Consider the following 18,064-nt stretch of genomic DNA (forward strand, 5'->3'; position numbering starts at 1 on the left):
CCACATCTGATTCGTCATCCGCTGATGTATTTCGTTCCTCGATTGCTGACAACCTTACGTCGGTCGAGCGTTCCCAGCTTCTATGCCTGTTGGAAGAATTTCGTTCTTCGTTTGATGTCGCGCAACTTTCTCTCAGCCGCACTTCTGCTGTCACGCATTGCATCGACACTGGCGCCCAACCACCACTGCGGCAACGTTCATATCGCGTATCTCCAGCAGAGCGTCGTGGCATTAACGAGTGTTGTATTTAGAACAGAGAGAAACGATGCATCCGATGCCTGAACATCATCTTCTTTATTTCGTGTCCCCATCCTCATCTTCTTTCATATACAACAGTTCCCCGGTTCACAAAAAAAGAAAAAACTATCGCTTGCGTAACGCATAGTCCCTGAGCTTCAACGGCGTTTTTTTTAACTCGTGCGCTCTTCCGTGGGGGTTGGCCGGTCATTTTGTCCTGCAGTGAACACGGATGAGTACTTGATTCACTGCTGGCTTGTGCTGCTATTTCTTGACGTGACGTAGATGGACAGTCAGCATGTTGTTCACTCGCAGGAAATGCACCACCTTGAAGAGACTCGTCAGGTAGTGGTAGAGTCCACTCTAGAATACCATGTCGATTGCCTGTGCACTCCTCCGCAGCTTCTGGGTGTATCGCTTTAAATTTGGCGGCGTTCGCACTCGCCCGTCATCCAAAAGAAATGAAGCTGGCCCTCGTTGCTCAATAATCTTCTTCGGTTCCGAAAAGCGCGAAGATATTTTCCCGTGAACTGACGACTTTCTCACGCGGACGTAGTCGCCGACGGCAAAGTGTCTTGTCCGGGCTCCGCGACGGCAGTCTGTGTAAAGTTTGGAAGAAGCTTGGTCTTGTCTGACACGCTGACGCAGCCATTTCATCGTCTGTGCTGGATTTTCGTGAAATAAAGAATCCGGTAATCCAACAACGCTTAAGCGTGTTCGTGGCAGTCGTCCGTGCAGCAAAACGGCGGGTGCAACTCCCGTTGTGGCATGAGGTGTGCAGCGGTAGACCCCCAAATAGTCTGTCACGGCGACACGGATATCACGCCGCTCGTATACTGCCATCTGGACAACAGATTTGAGGACTCTGTTAAACCTTTCTACAAGCCCGTTGGCTTGCGGGTGGTAAACAGAAGAAAAGCAATGGCGTATGCCACGTTCCTGAAGAAACTCTTCAAATTCAGCCGAGCTGAACTGCGGTCCGTGGTCGGAAACCATTTCACTCGGGTAGCCTTCACGAGAAAACACTTGTAGAAGAAAGTTCTTGACCGTCGCCGTAGAAACTTGTCTTGCAAAAAACACTTCTGGCCATTTGCCGTGATAATCAATAAGCGTCACTGCATAACGGCAAGTGATGGGAGCTTGCTCAAATGGGCCAATAATATCAATGGCAATCTTCTCCCAAGGGTTGTCAGAAAAAGCTACTGGCTGCATAGGTGCTGCGGTTGGCCGTGCTGATTTGTCACATGACTGACAAACAACACATGTTTTAACCAGTTGGTCTACATGGTTATCCATTCGAGGCCACCAATACAACTCTCGCAAACGGCTTTTCGTACGACTGATCCCAGGATGTGATTGATGTGCGACTTCCATCAAACGACGAGTAAGGGTACTTGGAATTACGATCCTGTCACCACGGTAAAGCAAGTCGTGTACAATGGATAGTTCTGCACGTACATGAAAATATGGCATTAGCTCCGCTTCCAGAGATGCCTTATCAGGCCAAGATGACAAAATGAAGTCCATGACTTTTGCGATTGTACTGCCAGATGCACTCTCCGCTTGTAATTCTGCAATGGTTAGCATCGGAAAAAGAAGGCAAACAAACTCATCTTCGGCGACCTGATTGGTTTCTCCTTGCAAAGGCAGTCGAGAGAGCGCATCAGCCACCACATTATCGCTTCCCTTACGGTACTCTACGGTGTAGTTGTAACAAAGAAGTCGCGCTGACCAACGTGAAACTCGCAATGGCCGATGTCCAACACCTTTGGTTGATAGCAAGGTGACAAGAGCACTGTGGTCGGTTCGCAAGACAAAGGGGCGACCCCAAAGGTACACGTGCCAATGTTCACAGGCCCAAACACATGCTAAGGCTTCACGTTCGCCTGCAGAGTGTTTCCTTTCTTGTGGGCTCAAGGTACGGGAGGCAAAGGCAACCGTCTGTAGAATCCCCTTGTTATCTTGTTGCAGCACAGCGCCCAGTCGGTACCTGGAGGCATCGGTCGTGACGATGACGGATAGGTTCGGGTCAAAGAAATGTAGAACCTTGCAAGTTGTCAGCAGTGATTTCAAACGGACGAAACTCTCTTCGGCAGCTGACGTCCAAGCAAATGGCTCGTTGCCTCGAAGCAATGCCCGTAAAGGTTCCACAACATCCGAAAAATGGGGAACGAACTTGGAGTAAAATCGCGCCAGACCAAGCAGGGAACGAAGTTCATTGGTGTTTGAAGGCGCCGGAGCTTCTTTCATCGCTTGGATAGATGACGCTAGTGGAAAGAGTCCTTTGCCGTTCACAACATGTCCCAGAAACGTTAGTTCCGTGACGTCGAAAACGCACTTCTGGTTGAGTTTCGGGCCCGCTTTAGAAAGTCGTTGCAAAACGATGCAGAGATTTGAAAGATGATCTTCTCAAGAACGACCGTATACGATAACGTCGATGTAGAAAAGTACACCTTTTCACCCTTTCAGTATGAGATGCATCGTCTTTTGAAATGCTGACGGTGCTGAAGCCAAGCCGAAACATACTCTCTTAAAGCGAAAAAGCCCGTCGTGCGTGATGAAGGTAGTCAGATCACGACTCTCAGGATCGAGCTCTAGTTGATGGTAGGGAGACGCCAAGTCCAGCTTCGAGAATCGCTTGGCGCCAGCTAAGCTGTGCAGCAGCTCGTCTGTCTGTGGTAGTGGAAAGCTATCAACAATTATAGCTTTATTGGGCTCTCGCAGATCAACAGACATTCGTATAGAACCATCCTTCTTGCGAACAACCACTATAGGAGAAACCCACTGGGAGGCATCAACGCGCTCGATTATGTCTTGGGCTTCAAGTTTCTGCAGTTCAGCCGACACTTATTCACGAAGGGTAAACGGCAGCCGTCGTAGCTTGCTGGCAACGGGTGGAACGGAATCACGAACCTTAACCTTGTGTTTGAATCCTTTGGCAAGTCCGAGCTGTCTGTCAAAGAGGTGTTCGTACTCTGAACGTAGCTCAGCTGGCAATGTAGGAGTGCTGGAGGCCAATGCAAGACACTGAAGCGATTTACCTTCAATATTCATCTGTAGTTCCGCAATGGCGTCTAAGCCCAGCACAGTGGTGCCTTCAGATACAACATATAGAAGAATACAAGCAGTTCTGTCTTGGAACGCAGCTGAAGCGACAAAGCATCCTCGAACTCTTATCTTTGACTTGGAGTAGTCGAAAAGCTGCACTGAGGTAGGTTTCAAAGTGTAAGTGCTTGCAAAAAACTGATCATAGAGTTCTTCAGCCAGGATAGTGACAGAAGATCCCGTATCAACTAGAAACGAGATAGGGCGACCTTCCACAGCGACGGATGCGTAAATGCCATGCTTGTGTCCATTGACAACACAAACTGTTTTTCCGCTACTCTGGGAGCTAGCGTCGTCGTCGTCATCAACTTGTTGAACTTTAGCTGAATATCCAGATGACCTACACATAAAATCGAGTGGCCAATCCTCTCGCAGCGACGACATCTGCGCTTGCGGGCCTTACATGCAGGACTGTTTGCAAGATGATCAGTCGCTCCACAACGATAGCAAGCTCGAAGGTTGGTGGTACCTTGTACGGGATGCTCAGATGATTTGGCTTTGCACTTATTACAAGTTGCGCGTTTATTTGGTTGTACAGAAGACCGAGAAGAGCTTTGCGCTCTTTTAACGTGACGAACTGAAGCATCGTCGCAAAATTCCTTAGCATAACTCACGGCTTCCTAGTATTGATTAGCAATTGTTAGAGCTCGTGAGAGCGTCAATGAGGAGCCCTCAAAAAGTAACCGCTCACGTAAATGATTATTCGTCGTTTTCGAGACAAGCTGATCACGTAGCATCTCATCAGCGAGGCTTCCAAAATTAGTCGGCAATGAGGATTTGTAAAGCAGCGACGTATTCTTCCGCTGTCTCACCTGCATGCTGAGCACGGCGACTGAACCGTTGTCGAGCCACGATGACGTTGACTGAACGCTTGAAATGGTCCGAAAGCAGGGCGATTGCAGAGTCATACGCGTCATTCGTCGATCCGGCGTCACCTGTGCTCGAAGGACTAGCGGCGGAAGCAGAGCCAGACAGCAAGTCCGCTGGCTTCAGTGTAGAGAAGATCCGCTGCCCCTCCATACCAAGACATGTGAGCAGGATAGCTTTTCGGCGTTCGGCTGGAAGCTCTGAAGCTCCAGAAGCCACCATGTACGTCTGAAAGGCCTGCTTCCACTGGTCCCATGGGACAGCCGGATGACCAGGCGAAGGCAGGAAAGGCGGTGGCGGTTGCAATCCCGGAATGCTCATTGTGGTGATGCAGCAGAAATCACCAGGACTCTTGCTCTTGCATGGGTTGAAATCTCGTCGCCAATATGTTGTATTTAGAACAGAGAGAAACGATGCATCCGATGCCTGAACATCATCTTCTTTATTTCATGTCCCCACGCGACCATCCTCATCTTCTTTCATATACAACAACGAGCAAGTCGACGACATGCTTCGGCGCGACGTTACTCGACCCTCAAACAGTCCGTGGGCGTTTCCTGTCGTTCTCGTTGCCAAGAAGGATGGCTCTGCGCGGTTCTGTGTGGACTACAGACGACTCAACAAGATCACTCGTAAGGAAGTTTATCCCCTACCTCGAATAGACGACGCCATTGACAGCCTGCAAGGAGCAGAATTCTTTTCATCGCTCGATTTGCGCTCAGGGTACTGGCGAGTCCCCATGGCTGATGACGTTTGACCGAAGACAGCCTTTGTCACGCCCGATGGCTTGTCAACCTCATGCCGTTTGGGCTGTGTAATGCGCCCGCGACCTTTGAGCGCATGATGGATACCGTTCTGCGCAACTTGAAATGGCACACGTGCCTGTGCTACCTCGACGACGTCGTCGTTTTCGCCCCGGACTTCTTCACGCACCTTCAACGCCTGCGGCATGTGTAGACGCGTTTGAGCGACGTAGGGCTATAACTGAATCTAAAGAAGTGCCGATTTGCAGCACGGCTGGCAATACTGGGCTACGTCGTCTCCAAGGACGGAATTCTCCCCGATCCAGCCAAGCTTCGAGCCGTGACAGAATTCCCCAAACTTACGTCGGTCAAAGAGATGCGCCGTTTCGTAGGACTATGCTCCTACTTTCGGCGCTTCATCCGAAATTTCGCGACTGTCATATCGCCGCCGACGAAGCTTCTTGGCAGCAACGGGACCCTCAATTCGTGGTCGTCAGAGTGCGACGACGTCAGAGTGCGACGAGTTTGTTGACGTCCCCTCCCATACTACGCCACTACGACCCTACGGCCCCTACGGAGGTACACAGGGACGCCAGCGGTGTCGGCCTCGGCGCTGTCCTTGCGCAGCGCAAACCTGGGTTCCCGAATACGTCGTGGCATATGCAAGCCGTACGCTTACTAAAGCTGAGACCAACTATACCGTTACGGAGAAAGAATGCCTGGCAATCATCTGGGCCCTTACAAAGTTCCGGCCTTATTTGTATGGTCGTCCATTTTATGTCGTCACCGACCATCATGCACTGTGCTGGTTGTCGTCCTTGAAGGATCCCTCAGGCCGTCTCGCCCGGTGGGCACTTCGCCTGCAACACTACAGCATCCGCGTGGTGTACCGCAACGGACGCCAGCATGCTGACGCCGACGCCCTGTCCCGCTCTCCCTTGCCTGACGACAATGCCCACTGCTCTGTGTCTCGCTTTGCCATTTCTTCCCTCGACATTCACACCATCGCTACCTAACAGCGCAAGGATCTATGGATTGCCTCACTGATAGACTTGCTGACTGATTCATCGGCCACACCATCCACACGTGCGTTGCATCGTCAAGCCCACCATTTCGCCGTTCGCGACGACCTCCTCCACCGACGCAATTTCGACGGCGATGGCCGCCAGTGGCTACTAGTAATACCCCGCAGACTGCGTTCTCACATATGCGAGTCGTTCCACTCTGATCCGCAGTGTGCACACTCTGGAGTATCGAAACCCTACCACCGCATTCACCAACGGTACTTTTGGCGAGGAATGTGCGGCTACGTGCATAAGTTCGTTCGCTCCTGCATCGATTGTCAGTGCCGCAAAACTTCAACGCACCCGTCGCCGGCAGGTCTGCAACCTCTACCTTGCCCTGACCGACCGTTTGGGCGTGTTGGCTTCGATTTGTACGGGCCACTTCCTCTGACGTCCGCTGGTAACCGCTGGGCTATCGTCGCTGTAGACGACCTTACGCGATACGCTGAAATTGCCGCCCTCCCTGCGGTTACAGCGCGCGATGTGGCCTCCTTCTTGCTCCACCGGTTCATGCTGCGTCACGGTGCACCCCAGGAGCTGCTCAGTGATCGAGGCGGTGTCGTCTTGTCAGAAGTCGTCGAAGCCATTCTCAAAGAGTGCAACGTTGTTCACCCCAAAACTACTGCTTACCACCCGCAGACGAATGGTCTCACCGAATGCTTTAACCGCACGCTCGGCGACATGCTCTCGATGTACGTCGCCGCCAACCACACAAATTGTGACGTCATTCTGCCCTTCGTCACTACGCCTACAATACCGCCCCTCAGAGCACTGCTGGTTTCTCACCCTTTTTCTTATTGTACGGCAGGCACCCGTCGCACACAATCGACACAATCCTTCCCTACAAGCCGGATCGCTCTGAATGTGCGCCTATTTCTGCCACACCCAGACTTGCTGAAGAGTGTCGTGAGCTCTCCAAGACATTCACTACGCATAACCAAGAGCGGCAGAAGAGCATTCGTGGTGACACCACCACTTCCGCGCCAACGTTCCTCCCTGGAGCACTCGTATGACTCTCGGTTCCTACCACTGCAACTGGCCGCTCTTCCATTCTACTACCCAAATACGAAGGCCCCTACCGTGTCGTCGAACGCACATCCCCGGTCAGCTACCTGATTGAACCTGTTGAACCATCTTCGGACATGCGCCGTCGAGGGCGCGACATTGTCAACGGGGAGTGCCTGAAGCCCTACCACGACCCTCTCATACTGACAAGTTGCTAGGTCGCCAGTAGGCTCCCTTTTCGTGCCAGGAGTAATTGTAACGAAGCGTTCCAACTCAGTAATGGGTCGTCCTCTCGAGCACCTTCTAATGGGTTGCTCTCTTCGGCTGTCTTCGGAGAGAACGCAGCTCGCGCTGAGAGTCGGCCCCGCCTTGACTGTCACTGTCGAGTATCGTTGCTGAGTGCCCGCTAATAAACCTCTTTATACATGTTTCGTGAAAAACATGTTACATGATCGCATGTTTGTCATGCATGCATGGATGTAGAATCTGTGTATACAACGCATGACCTGTAATTTATGTCCATCACGCACCCATGTCATGCCATACCAAATTTGGTATACATGCAGTTAACAAAACAGCCGGAAGCGCGCAAAGACAGTGTAAGGTAAACCACGCCGTATGTGTCATTCATGTCATGATTTTCACGTTACCACCTGTCACTAATGCTTGTCATACAGTCACCTCGCGCTACACCAATTTTGGTGCATATTAAGCTAACGAACCGGCCGCGTACGCACCATGAGTGTGGCAAGTAAGTTATGCCGTACATGACATGCAAGTCATGATTTTCATGTTACCACTTGACACTAAGTTAGTCATACAAAAATATCTCGTCATATCAATTTTGGTATACATGCACTTCATTAAACGACCGCGAGCACCCCGAGATCATGTCATGTAAATCATGTCTTACACGGTATGCCTTCCATGATTTACACGGTATGCCTTCCCAGCCTATTGAATATAGACGGGCACGGAAGGCGATTCTAAAATTGATCCGCTATCTGCTGAACGAAAGCACAAGCTGCTGAGCACTAACTGTTGCATGCGGAAAAAAAAAAGATTTAAGCAGCGTCGCACTAGGAGTGCCAAGCCTGAAGCAAGCTGAGCTGGGCAGCCTTCTTTGTTTCTCTTCGGTTTTCTCTTTCTTTCCTTTTATCTTTATCTGTTTTTTTTTCGTTTTTTCCTCTCTTTATATTGCGATAGCAATTGTATGGACAGTCTCGGCTGGAAATTGTCCGTCCCCGTCGCCGCCGCCGTCATTCACCGTATATGTATGAGTATATATATATATATATATATATATATATATATATATATATATATATATATATATAGAAAAGCCACAAAAATAATTCAGAAATACTTTGCGACGCGTGGAACGAACGGGCGACCTCTCGCTTTGCAGCCCGCCGCGTTAGACGTTAGGCCACGACAGCACCGTCTTTCAGCCTGCTAACGGCGAGCTATTTATATACACCATGTACTTCAGCATGCTTTCTTAGTGGCCACATAGATGGCGCGATGTGCGCGCGTGTGGCGCGCTTTAAAGATCGTCGCCCCGCTCCTGCGAACGCCGTTGCTCTTCGCCCTACAGGGCGTGGTCGCTTTCGTGCGCTTATCTCGAGGAAAGAAGGGGCGGCCGGTGGGGTGCTTCGCTTCGCTCGCTGCAGCGGTCGCGTTTGCGAAAGGAGCGCGCTGTTCAAACAGAAATAAGTAATAACTGTGACAATTAGTTCGCGCTCATCTTGTGTGTACCTGTTCGTTCGTTTCGTGCGTCCTGCTTTATGTTTGAGCAGTGCGCTTCAAGTGTCGAGCTGTGGCGCATTAGTTCGTGCTCGTCCTGTGCGCGTTCTTTTCGTACGTTCTTTGGGCTCGAGCGACGCGCTGCCAATTTCGAGCTGCTTTCCGTTCTTCGCGTTACATTCTAATTTATTTCTATCGCATTCATTGCTTTGCCGTTGCGGCGAAATTGTGACTTTTTTCTGCTTATTTCTTCCTCTCTCTTTAACTATTTCTTTATCTTGCTCTTTCTATTCTCTTCCTATTTATCCCTTTTCTCTATTTCTGTTTCTCGCTTGGTTCCTTTCTTTCTTCTTTTATTGGTTTTGCGTGCGTTACGCCAAGTGCCGACAGCATACGACAGCATACGGCAGCCCGGGCCCCTAAAGTGCTCCGCACTTATCATCATCAAGGAACTCGAAGACCAAAAGGAAGAAGACTTCTCCTTGGCGCGAGCGCACGCTCAATATACTACTGATGGTCATGCTATTCGTGGTTTTGCCTGCGTTACGCGAAGCTACGACAGCATACGATCACAGCATACTACAGCCATGGCCTCCGAGATTAGCTGGCGGCGCGTGCGCCGCCGGCTAATCTCGGAGGCCATGCTACAGCATACGACAAACCAGGTCCCTAAGTGCTCCGTCAACATTGGGTTGATAGCCATCTAGCACGGAATTGTCTGCAGCTGCTTTACAACGAAATAAAGTTGTCGCGTGCTGGCGTAAGTTTTCCAACCATCCATCCGCACATAAAACAAACTGCCTTGAAATGTTTTTTGCGACTCTTTTGAAGACATTGCCTTTTCTACCGACATTCTGCGTCAAGGTACGTCGAGTTTTGTCAGTTCCGACCATAGAAGTGGCCCGATCCCGAAGCCAGCGCAGTCTGACAAAGCGTCCTAATAAGTCACGTGACTTCAACTACCGTACATACTACTGGCACGCTGCCAGCATCAGGTAATGTTGGCTAAAGGATGCTCATGTTGGCTATCGCCTGTGACAGCACCACGTTGTCTTTAAGCGCTGTCAACACAGTGACTGTGTTTACCTCAGTTTCTCGCCCAATTTACGTCCTCTTACACCACTTTACAGTTAGACGCCTTGCGCGTTTGATCCTCAGGTGGTGCATAGGGTGGTGTTTTGATAAAAGGATTATGGTTTCAACAGAAGTTCGCATAATGTTGATGTTTCATTAATGTTCGCTGCGTGTAGTGTTAAAAAAAACCTTCCATATTGTCACGTGGTCGTGACGTCGACGAAGGCAGCAGTCAGCACGTCCGAGATGAAACTCTTTATTAGGCCGAACTTGTGGCCGGGAAAATGAAACTCCAGCTACAGTAATAAATTGATAGCGGCGAACAGAGCGTCGACCGTCGATCAACTGACAAGCGGTCACGCTCGTCGGCTTTTGTACAGGCGCTATCGAACTTTCCAGCAATATCGCTGGTGGCGGCGTAATCTCTAGACAAAGCTGGAACATTCGCGTGCGGGGCGCAATCTTAACAAACCGATCTACTACAATCGCGGCGCTTCTAGAACACTACTTCGCGGACAGCGTCGAGCGTTGACAACCGTCCCTGCCGGTCAAACCCGAATACATCAAAACAAGACAAGAAGTGGGCGTGGCAATATCATCGTCTCCAAGCGGCACTGATATTGGTACCAATGGAAGTGACAGGTCAGCCTGCCAATAGCCTTGTGTTTCCGAGCAACGCTAATAAATCCACGTGGCGGTTCCATTCATCTTTCTAGCTGATGCTACAGGCGCATTTGAAGTAATTGTGGAAATGTAAATAAGTAGAAGTATAGAGTGAACGGTGAGCGCCGCGAAATAACTTGAAGGACGCTTGAGTTTCGCCTTCAAGAGTAGAACGCGATAGAGTAATAGGGCCCAGTGCGCATCACCTTCTGAATTGCTTGCCTGGCTTCGATTTTCGGTGGATGTCTCAACCGTGCCGTGAGGAAACGAACGTCTGTGCGCGTAATATTGGCCCTCTCAAACTATCCTAGAATGCCTAATGCAACCAAGTACAGTTGCTAAGTGCCCACTACGCCATAATTCTTCCTTTCGCGAGTCAGCGAAAGGAAGAAAGGTTCCTTACACGCCCGTAAGGCAACAGGCGCACCTACGCAGCTGCCCACTTTGTTCATTCTTTTGCTGCTGCTGATTATTGAATGTGTCTGAATGCTTTGTAATGGCTGGGCCTTTAAAATATCCACTCTTTGCGCAATTCACACGTTTTGACACCTGGCGTGATTGTACGCTTCTGCCACGCAATATTACCTGCGTTAACAAGACTATCCTCCCACTACATTAAGTTCATATAGTGTTTCTTTTTTTCGAAGCAGTTTCAACCAGCATGTGGCTCTGAAAGAAGACTGCATCACAACAATGAATAAAACAATTGTCAATAGTCTCCGGCTTTTTGCACAATCTGCAATTTACGTCCCAGGGAACAAAAAGTCATTCAGGCCTTTGCCATATCTTCAGAGGAAGAGCACCTGTGTGCATTTTAAAAAAGAAACTCTTTGTTCTGCAGCGAACACTGAAGAAATACTTTGAAATCAACCCTGTAAACATTAAGTACTTTGATGTGACAAAGGACAGGACAGTACCCTATGACCTAATCTTTCTCAAGTGGTCTGCAGAGTCTCTGGAGAGCACGACTGACTGACAAATGCTGGGCCTCCGCGATCAACAAAAAAATATAATTCCGGAACAAGTGATTGAAATACGCGGGATATATGAACGTTCTGGTGACGCTCTCGACTGGTTTACCGTGTTTGATTTGTGTTTAAATATGCCTGATTAATAATTTTTATAATATCGCTTTGTGTACAGCTGTTCCCTTCCCCGTGACAAAGAACAAAAAAGCGGTAAGTGGCTCTGTGGTAGAACACCTACTTGCTACGCCGACGACCCAGGCTCGATTCTCGCTCGAACGGAAGGTCTTTATTATTTATTTTATTTGCATCTTTCTCGATTTATCGCTCACGAACAACGCTGATTTTTCCCGCACAACCAATCACACCGACGCCGACGCTGACGCCGGAATTTGTGCGGAACGAGCTCTTCAACGTTACCGCGTTAAAATGTCTCCTCCATGACCTCGCAAACTCTTCATTTGAAAATGTGGATGGCGCAAGTTAACTTTTTAAAACAAGAATAGAGACGTTTAAGGTAAATTTAAAAGCTGTTTGCTACTGTCTATTTCCTTCTATTAAAATCTAGGACATTTCCTCGTGAGAGAAGCTGAACGTTTGCGAATAAATATTGCGCGACTTAACTTGCCAGTGCCACCACCAAGTGAAGACTCGTTCAACTATCTATGGAAAGCCTATCGCATGTGCGTGTCGGCGGCTTCTGGTATTTAACAGCTAAGCTGTATATCACTCGTTGGTCGGATTTCTTCGTGTTCGCCGACAAAAAAAAAAACGAAAGCGCTCCCCATGGACCGGTGGACTAACCAACGTGTAAAAATGCGTAAATAAGATGCACATCGCGCCCTGTGGGGAATGTGTGACACGCTATGAAACGTCCGCTCGTGCCACTCGTTTTGCCCCGGAGCCGCGAATGGCACACCTGCTTGATTTTCCGGCGTCCATCTACGTCCGTTTACGAACAGCAAAAAAGAAATTGCAGTGGCTTAGCTCGGCTATCCCAGAATATACGTAGCGTTAGCAAAGGTTCAGCTGATTATGCTTAGCTTTCCAGGTTGTCTAGAATTATTAGCCTTCTTCTGTTCATTCTTCGTACGCTGAACCCCAATTGCCAGACAACTACTTCGGGATCCGATGAGATAAGCTTCTCGGCTCTTTTGCGCCGCTGAGCAGCATTTGCGCACTCCTTTTCCATGGTGTTACTCACCTGCAAACGCCAGTCAGAGGCGCTATCAAGCGGCTCCAGCACAGTGTCAGACGGCGACTGCACAGCGAAGGCGAATAGCTGCGCGCGTGCTGGCGCCAGTGTGTCTGCCATGGCTACGACGTCACTCCTCTCGAATACGCAGACCAGCAGCGGCGAGTCGCGCGCGGCGGTCGCGGAGTCTGCGCGCGCGCCGGCGCCAATGTGTCTGCCGCGGCTACGACGCCACTCCTCCCAAACGCGCAGACCAGCAGCGGCGAGTCGCGCGCGGCGGCGGCGGAGAGAGCGCGGTGGCGGAGAGCCAGCTGTGTGACATCACTGATCCTCGCGCATGCGAAGCACGGCTAATGAGGCTCCACGCGAAATCGACTCCGGCTAGGCAAGTGTAGCTAGCGCTACAAAAAAAAAAAAGAAATCCCACGTGACCTCCTCCGAGCGAGCCATGGCGTCACATGACTTCATCGCGTGTCGTCATCGTGACGTCACAGATCACCAAAATGCGCGATACCATTATGACCATAGGCGTGCGCACAGGGGGGACAGCCGCCCCCCCCTAGTCACCTAACAGGGGGGGCGGCGCAAAATCTGCCCCATACATTGACCCCCTAGTCACCTAAGGGGGGGGGGCGCAAAATCTGCCTCGTACATTGACTTAGTAGGAGGGGGGGGCGCTGCGACGAACCTTCGCCCCCCCCCCTGATGGGGAATCCTGCGCACGCCTATGATTATGACTCCATTGTGACGTCACCTGATTACGGCGGATCGTCCAAAGCTGGGTATCTACGCAGCTTTGGACTTTATATATGTACGGAAACGTTTGAGTCGTAGAAATCTGCAAGCATTTCGCCGCTACAGCTCCGCTCATCCACCTTCACGCAGTCGAATGGCTCCAAATTTTTAACACGAAAGTGTTTTATGCCGGGGTCCACCAAGTACAACCGTCACGGATATGACGTTGATAAAATGGACGACAACGGGTGAGAAAGAAAAAACCAAGAAAAAGATACCCGGCTGGGAATCGAACCCACGACGGTGCGGCCGCGACGGCAAGCGCCCGAAGCTCTACCGACTAAGCTAACTCGGGAAACGATAGACACGGCGCGAACGCGCCTTATATCTTTCACACATTCTCTTTCGCGGCGGGCGGAGCGGGGCGGTGCCGCCGTCTGTGAGATGTGAAAAGAAGTAATGCTTTACGATCGACACTTACTAGCGCTTACTCCGAGATTGCGGGCGATATCGGAAGTCATGGTTAAAGCGTCTCGATACCAGAGAGGTAGACTGGCCGCGCTGGCGTCGCCGAGGCACCCTTGACGCAGTTACGTTCTTTGCATTTGGCTTCGTGTTAGCATGCGTCGGCTCATCGGAGTAGGGCAGCTTACACGTGCACCAACGGGATTTCTCCGCCGCCGACTGCTTCAATTGCGAGAGCACCGACTAACAAAACTGCTGCAATATGCGTTGCAGAAAGGACGCGATTTCGACGGGCGAATGTCGTGCCTTGGTGGAGCGAGAGCAGCGCCTGCGAGACAGAGGCCAGCGGGACGCACGCGTTTGCGGCTAAGGCTACGAACCTCTACCTCCCGTGTTGCTGAAGCACAGTGTGTGTTATATATGCATCAGCACAGGCGTCGGCTACCCATTACTAGAAAGCGCACACCGTGCCGTTTCTCTCCTTATATGACGACGCTTTGAATAAGTGCATACCGGGTACCAGTGTTGATTATGAGCTTGTTGATATCATCCGTACGCGGGATTCACGATTCGCTGTGTCCAAATATATGTTCACACCGTCAGCTACCACAACGGTTTAATCATGATCATGGGCGTTAGTAGTCGCGATAGAGACATGCCGTCAACATGGGTGCATCCACGTCAAACGGTGCTATAGCTACCAAACACGAATACGCATTGTACAAGCTCTCATATATCACTACACAGTAAGCACTACTTCTGTGAAGACGCGTTTCACTTTCGTGTTATACCGATTCCTATGACGGAGGGATCAGCCATGTTTTTTTTGTTCTTATGCAGAAAGTGCCCTTTTGATGGTATTCTTGTGTCACAGTGGCGGTTTTCAACGCGGTACAGCAGTTCCACATGCTGCAGTTGACAACAAGTTGAAAACCCTGAATTTCGCTTCCCTCCGTTTGCTGCGTAGTCAAGCTTACGGCTCGTCGATCGCTGCGCCTGCGTTGTAGCTGAAGTTCAGGCGGGTTCACGGGAAAATGTTTGTGACGCTTTTGATGGCCCCCAGCAACAAAAACTTCTTTCAGAACGCGCGTTATTGGTTCGCGGTAACATCGTGAAAACCACTGGACAAGCGTGCCGAAAACGCGACGAACGTATGCTGCAATCTAGTGGTAATGCTCAATAGCGTGCTGTTCTCAGTCGCGAAACGCCTGGCTAGAGCTAATAATAATTGTTGGTGTTTGACGTCCCAAAATCACGTTATTGAATAAAAGATTAGGACGCCAACAACAAAAGGATAGACAATGCATTGACGTTTCGGCACCCAGAACGGGGCCTTGTGCACAATAATCTTTGTGAGCAAGGCTCCCTTCCTGGGTTCCGAAACGTCAATACATTGTTTATCCTCTTGTGGTCGGCATGCTCGTCTTCTATTCAATGATTATTCCCGACCAGACGGGTGTACGTCGAAGCCTTGATTTCAAAACCTCGATATAATTTGAGGGACGCCGTATAGTGGAGGGCTCCGGAAGTTTCTGCCATCTGGGGTTCTTTCACGTGCACCTAAATCTAACTACACAGGCCTCTAGCATTCCGCCTCCATCGAAATGCGGCCGCCGCGCCCGGGACTGAACGCAAAGCTTTGCGTTATAGCGTTGCTCGCCACTGCGCATGCGTCATACGCCATCCTCTTGGGTACCCAGGTTAAGTTACGACAATTGCATATCGTGCTCAACGAACGCTAAAAAACGAGCCATATTCTAAAAGTGTGTAATCTCGCATCTTGCAGGAATTAAAACATCGTTTCCTGTCACACAGTTCTTTAGAGGGCATGCACGTACAAAGTTTTTCTCTATTGCCCGGACGCCATAGGCGGCGTGCCATCGCGGATGCTGGAGCCAAATATTCCATTCCGGATGAGCCTATTTTTCATATTCCTTTGTTTGAATGTGCACAAAGTAAGGTCGACTAATGGATAAAATGCTCCAGCATTCATTCGTAGGCCAGTGCATCACCTCATGACAGCGCAAATATTGTTGTGCGTGATCCACCAGTGCTCACGACTCTATGTTCGTAAAAGGAAGTGGCACTTGTGTGTGATTCCTCCCTTTAAACACCTGCTGCACTAGACGTCTCTGTAATGAACGTTCTTCAGCTGACACCGTCGGATTGGGCTTCGAATGGCAGCTGCACCTGCGCACTGTGGGGCCGCTGAACTACCAGTGGGTTGTTCGTGCTCAAAAAGTGATGAATGTATTGCTTTCGTCCTCGATTTTGACATCGAAAAGTAAATAGTTCATCAGTTCACAATGCGTCTTCCGTCCATTTTTCACATGTTTTGACGCCTGGCGCGATTATACGCTTCTGCCACGCGATATCACATGGGGTAAGGAGACTCCTCCCACAACATGACATTCATATAGCATTTTTTTCCGCAGCAGGTTCGAGTAATGGCGTGGCTCTGTGGTAGAACACCTTCTACCCTAACAAGAGATGTCCCGCGTGCGACGCAACCGCCACGCTACTGCACATCATGGTCGACTGCGAAGATTCTACTCCTAACATCAAAACGGGGGAGTGGCGAAAACCCCTCACAAGTTCCAGCCTCAACGCACAGCCCACGGCCGTCAGGCGGGCCCGCGGGGTGGCGGATGGGCTGAACCTGTCTGCCCCAACGTGCGACTAAGCCGGGTGCGCGACTTCGTCGCGTCCTGCTGGACCTAATAAAAGTTGTTTTCATTCATTCATTCATTGAGGCGCAGAAGGCCTGGGCTCGATTCTCACTCGAACATAAAAGTTTTATTATTTATTATATTTGCATCTTTCTCGATTTTTCGGTCACGGACAACGCTGATTTTTCCCCGACACCAGAATTTCTGCGAAACGAGCTCATTAGCTCTGTCACGTTGAAATTGCCTTCCAAGAAACCCAAATCATTCAAACTGAGACGAACCAGCGGGAAAGACTGCTACTTGAATCATGGCATATAAAATATACGGCAAACAATATTAATCGCATGAACGGAAACCTTCCAGCGAGAACATACAAGGCCTTGGTGACACGTCGAAAAAAAAGAATTTCTGCAGCGCGGTGATGCCCCCTTCCCTACTCACCAACACGCAAGAGCCTGCACTTCACGAATGCCATTCCGCCCTCTAACAACCGAAAGGTCAAACACCGCACACCTCTACTTACCTGCCAAGCTACACAAGCACACCCTCACTCCTTTTGAATTCCCCGCCACCCAAAAATGGGCCCCGTCAGCCCTCTGTCTCTGTCTTGCGATGGACGATTTAAAATCGACGCACCGCCTCCCCCGAAGAATGGACCCAGCCTCCTGAAGAATGGACCGAACTGGGCCCGAGACGTTGGATTATTAAACATTATTTGGTTACAGCCACTATCAAATCTCAACTAATATGTAAGTGAGATACAGGCGGCACTCGGCATCTGCGTGGTTCTCTTAGCTAGACACATCCCACAACATCGACGCTTCCGGGAAAAAACAGTACGTTCAGCGAAACAGACCACTAGGCGAACACACGACTGCAAGTAATTGCATGATTTATGGGGAAACGTTTAATTGTCATGGCGTTGTCGTGCAAGTTGTAATAATATATCAAAACAGACAATGCATCGTTGTGTCTCTTCAAAGTGCGCATGCTGAAAAGTATGGGAATATTATGGCAATGTCTCTAAAACAATTGTGATAGCGTGCAAGAACCTCATGTATTCACTTTAACATTATGCAGAGCAGTGCATGTGGTCATTGTGACCTTGCATGAGGTCTTTGTGTTTAATTCAATCGTGACAGCTAAAATAGGAAGCCAGAAAAGAAAAGCGGAAATGACTGATCCCTTCTTAAAGGGGTATTGACACAAAAATTTTAGCCTCGCGTTTTTTTGGCTGCAATGTGTTGCTGGGGGTCTGTTAGTCACAGCATGGCACATCGTTTGCTGCAGCGCGCGACAGATAATTAATTACAGGCTCCTCATTACCGACCAGTGTCAGTTTCGGTTTCAAAAACGACAAGCCTCCGGGAGCAACTATCATCACCTAGCGGGTGCAGCGCTCGATCACGTGAGCACACAGAACTGTGACGCACTTCCGCAGGGTTCACGAGCAGCCGCCGGGAAGTAGGCTGCTGGAGCAAACGCGGCAAAAAAACATGGCGGCTATGACGTCATCATAACTTGCAGCAGC

General features: G+C 49.9%; 1 protein-coding gene across 1 annotated transcript in view; it reads right to left on the minus strand.

Annotated features, from left to right (window-relative positions):
* Positions 1 to 18,064, minus strand: part of LOC119398881 (arylsulfatase B) — a 62,917-nt gene that overhangs the window by 10,944 nt on the left and 33,909 nt on the right. The window lies entirely within an intron of this gene.

The sequence above is a fragment of the Rhipicephalus sanguineus genome, chromosome 7 (assembly GCF_013339695.2).
Source record: "Rhipicephalus sanguineus isolate Rsan-2018 chromosome 7, BIME_Rsan_1.4, whole genome shotgun sequence".
In the NCBI taxonomy this organism is placed as follows: domain Eukaryota; kingdom Metazoa; phylum Arthropoda; class Arachnida; order Ixodida; family Ixodidae; genus Rhipicephalus; species Rhipicephalus sanguineus.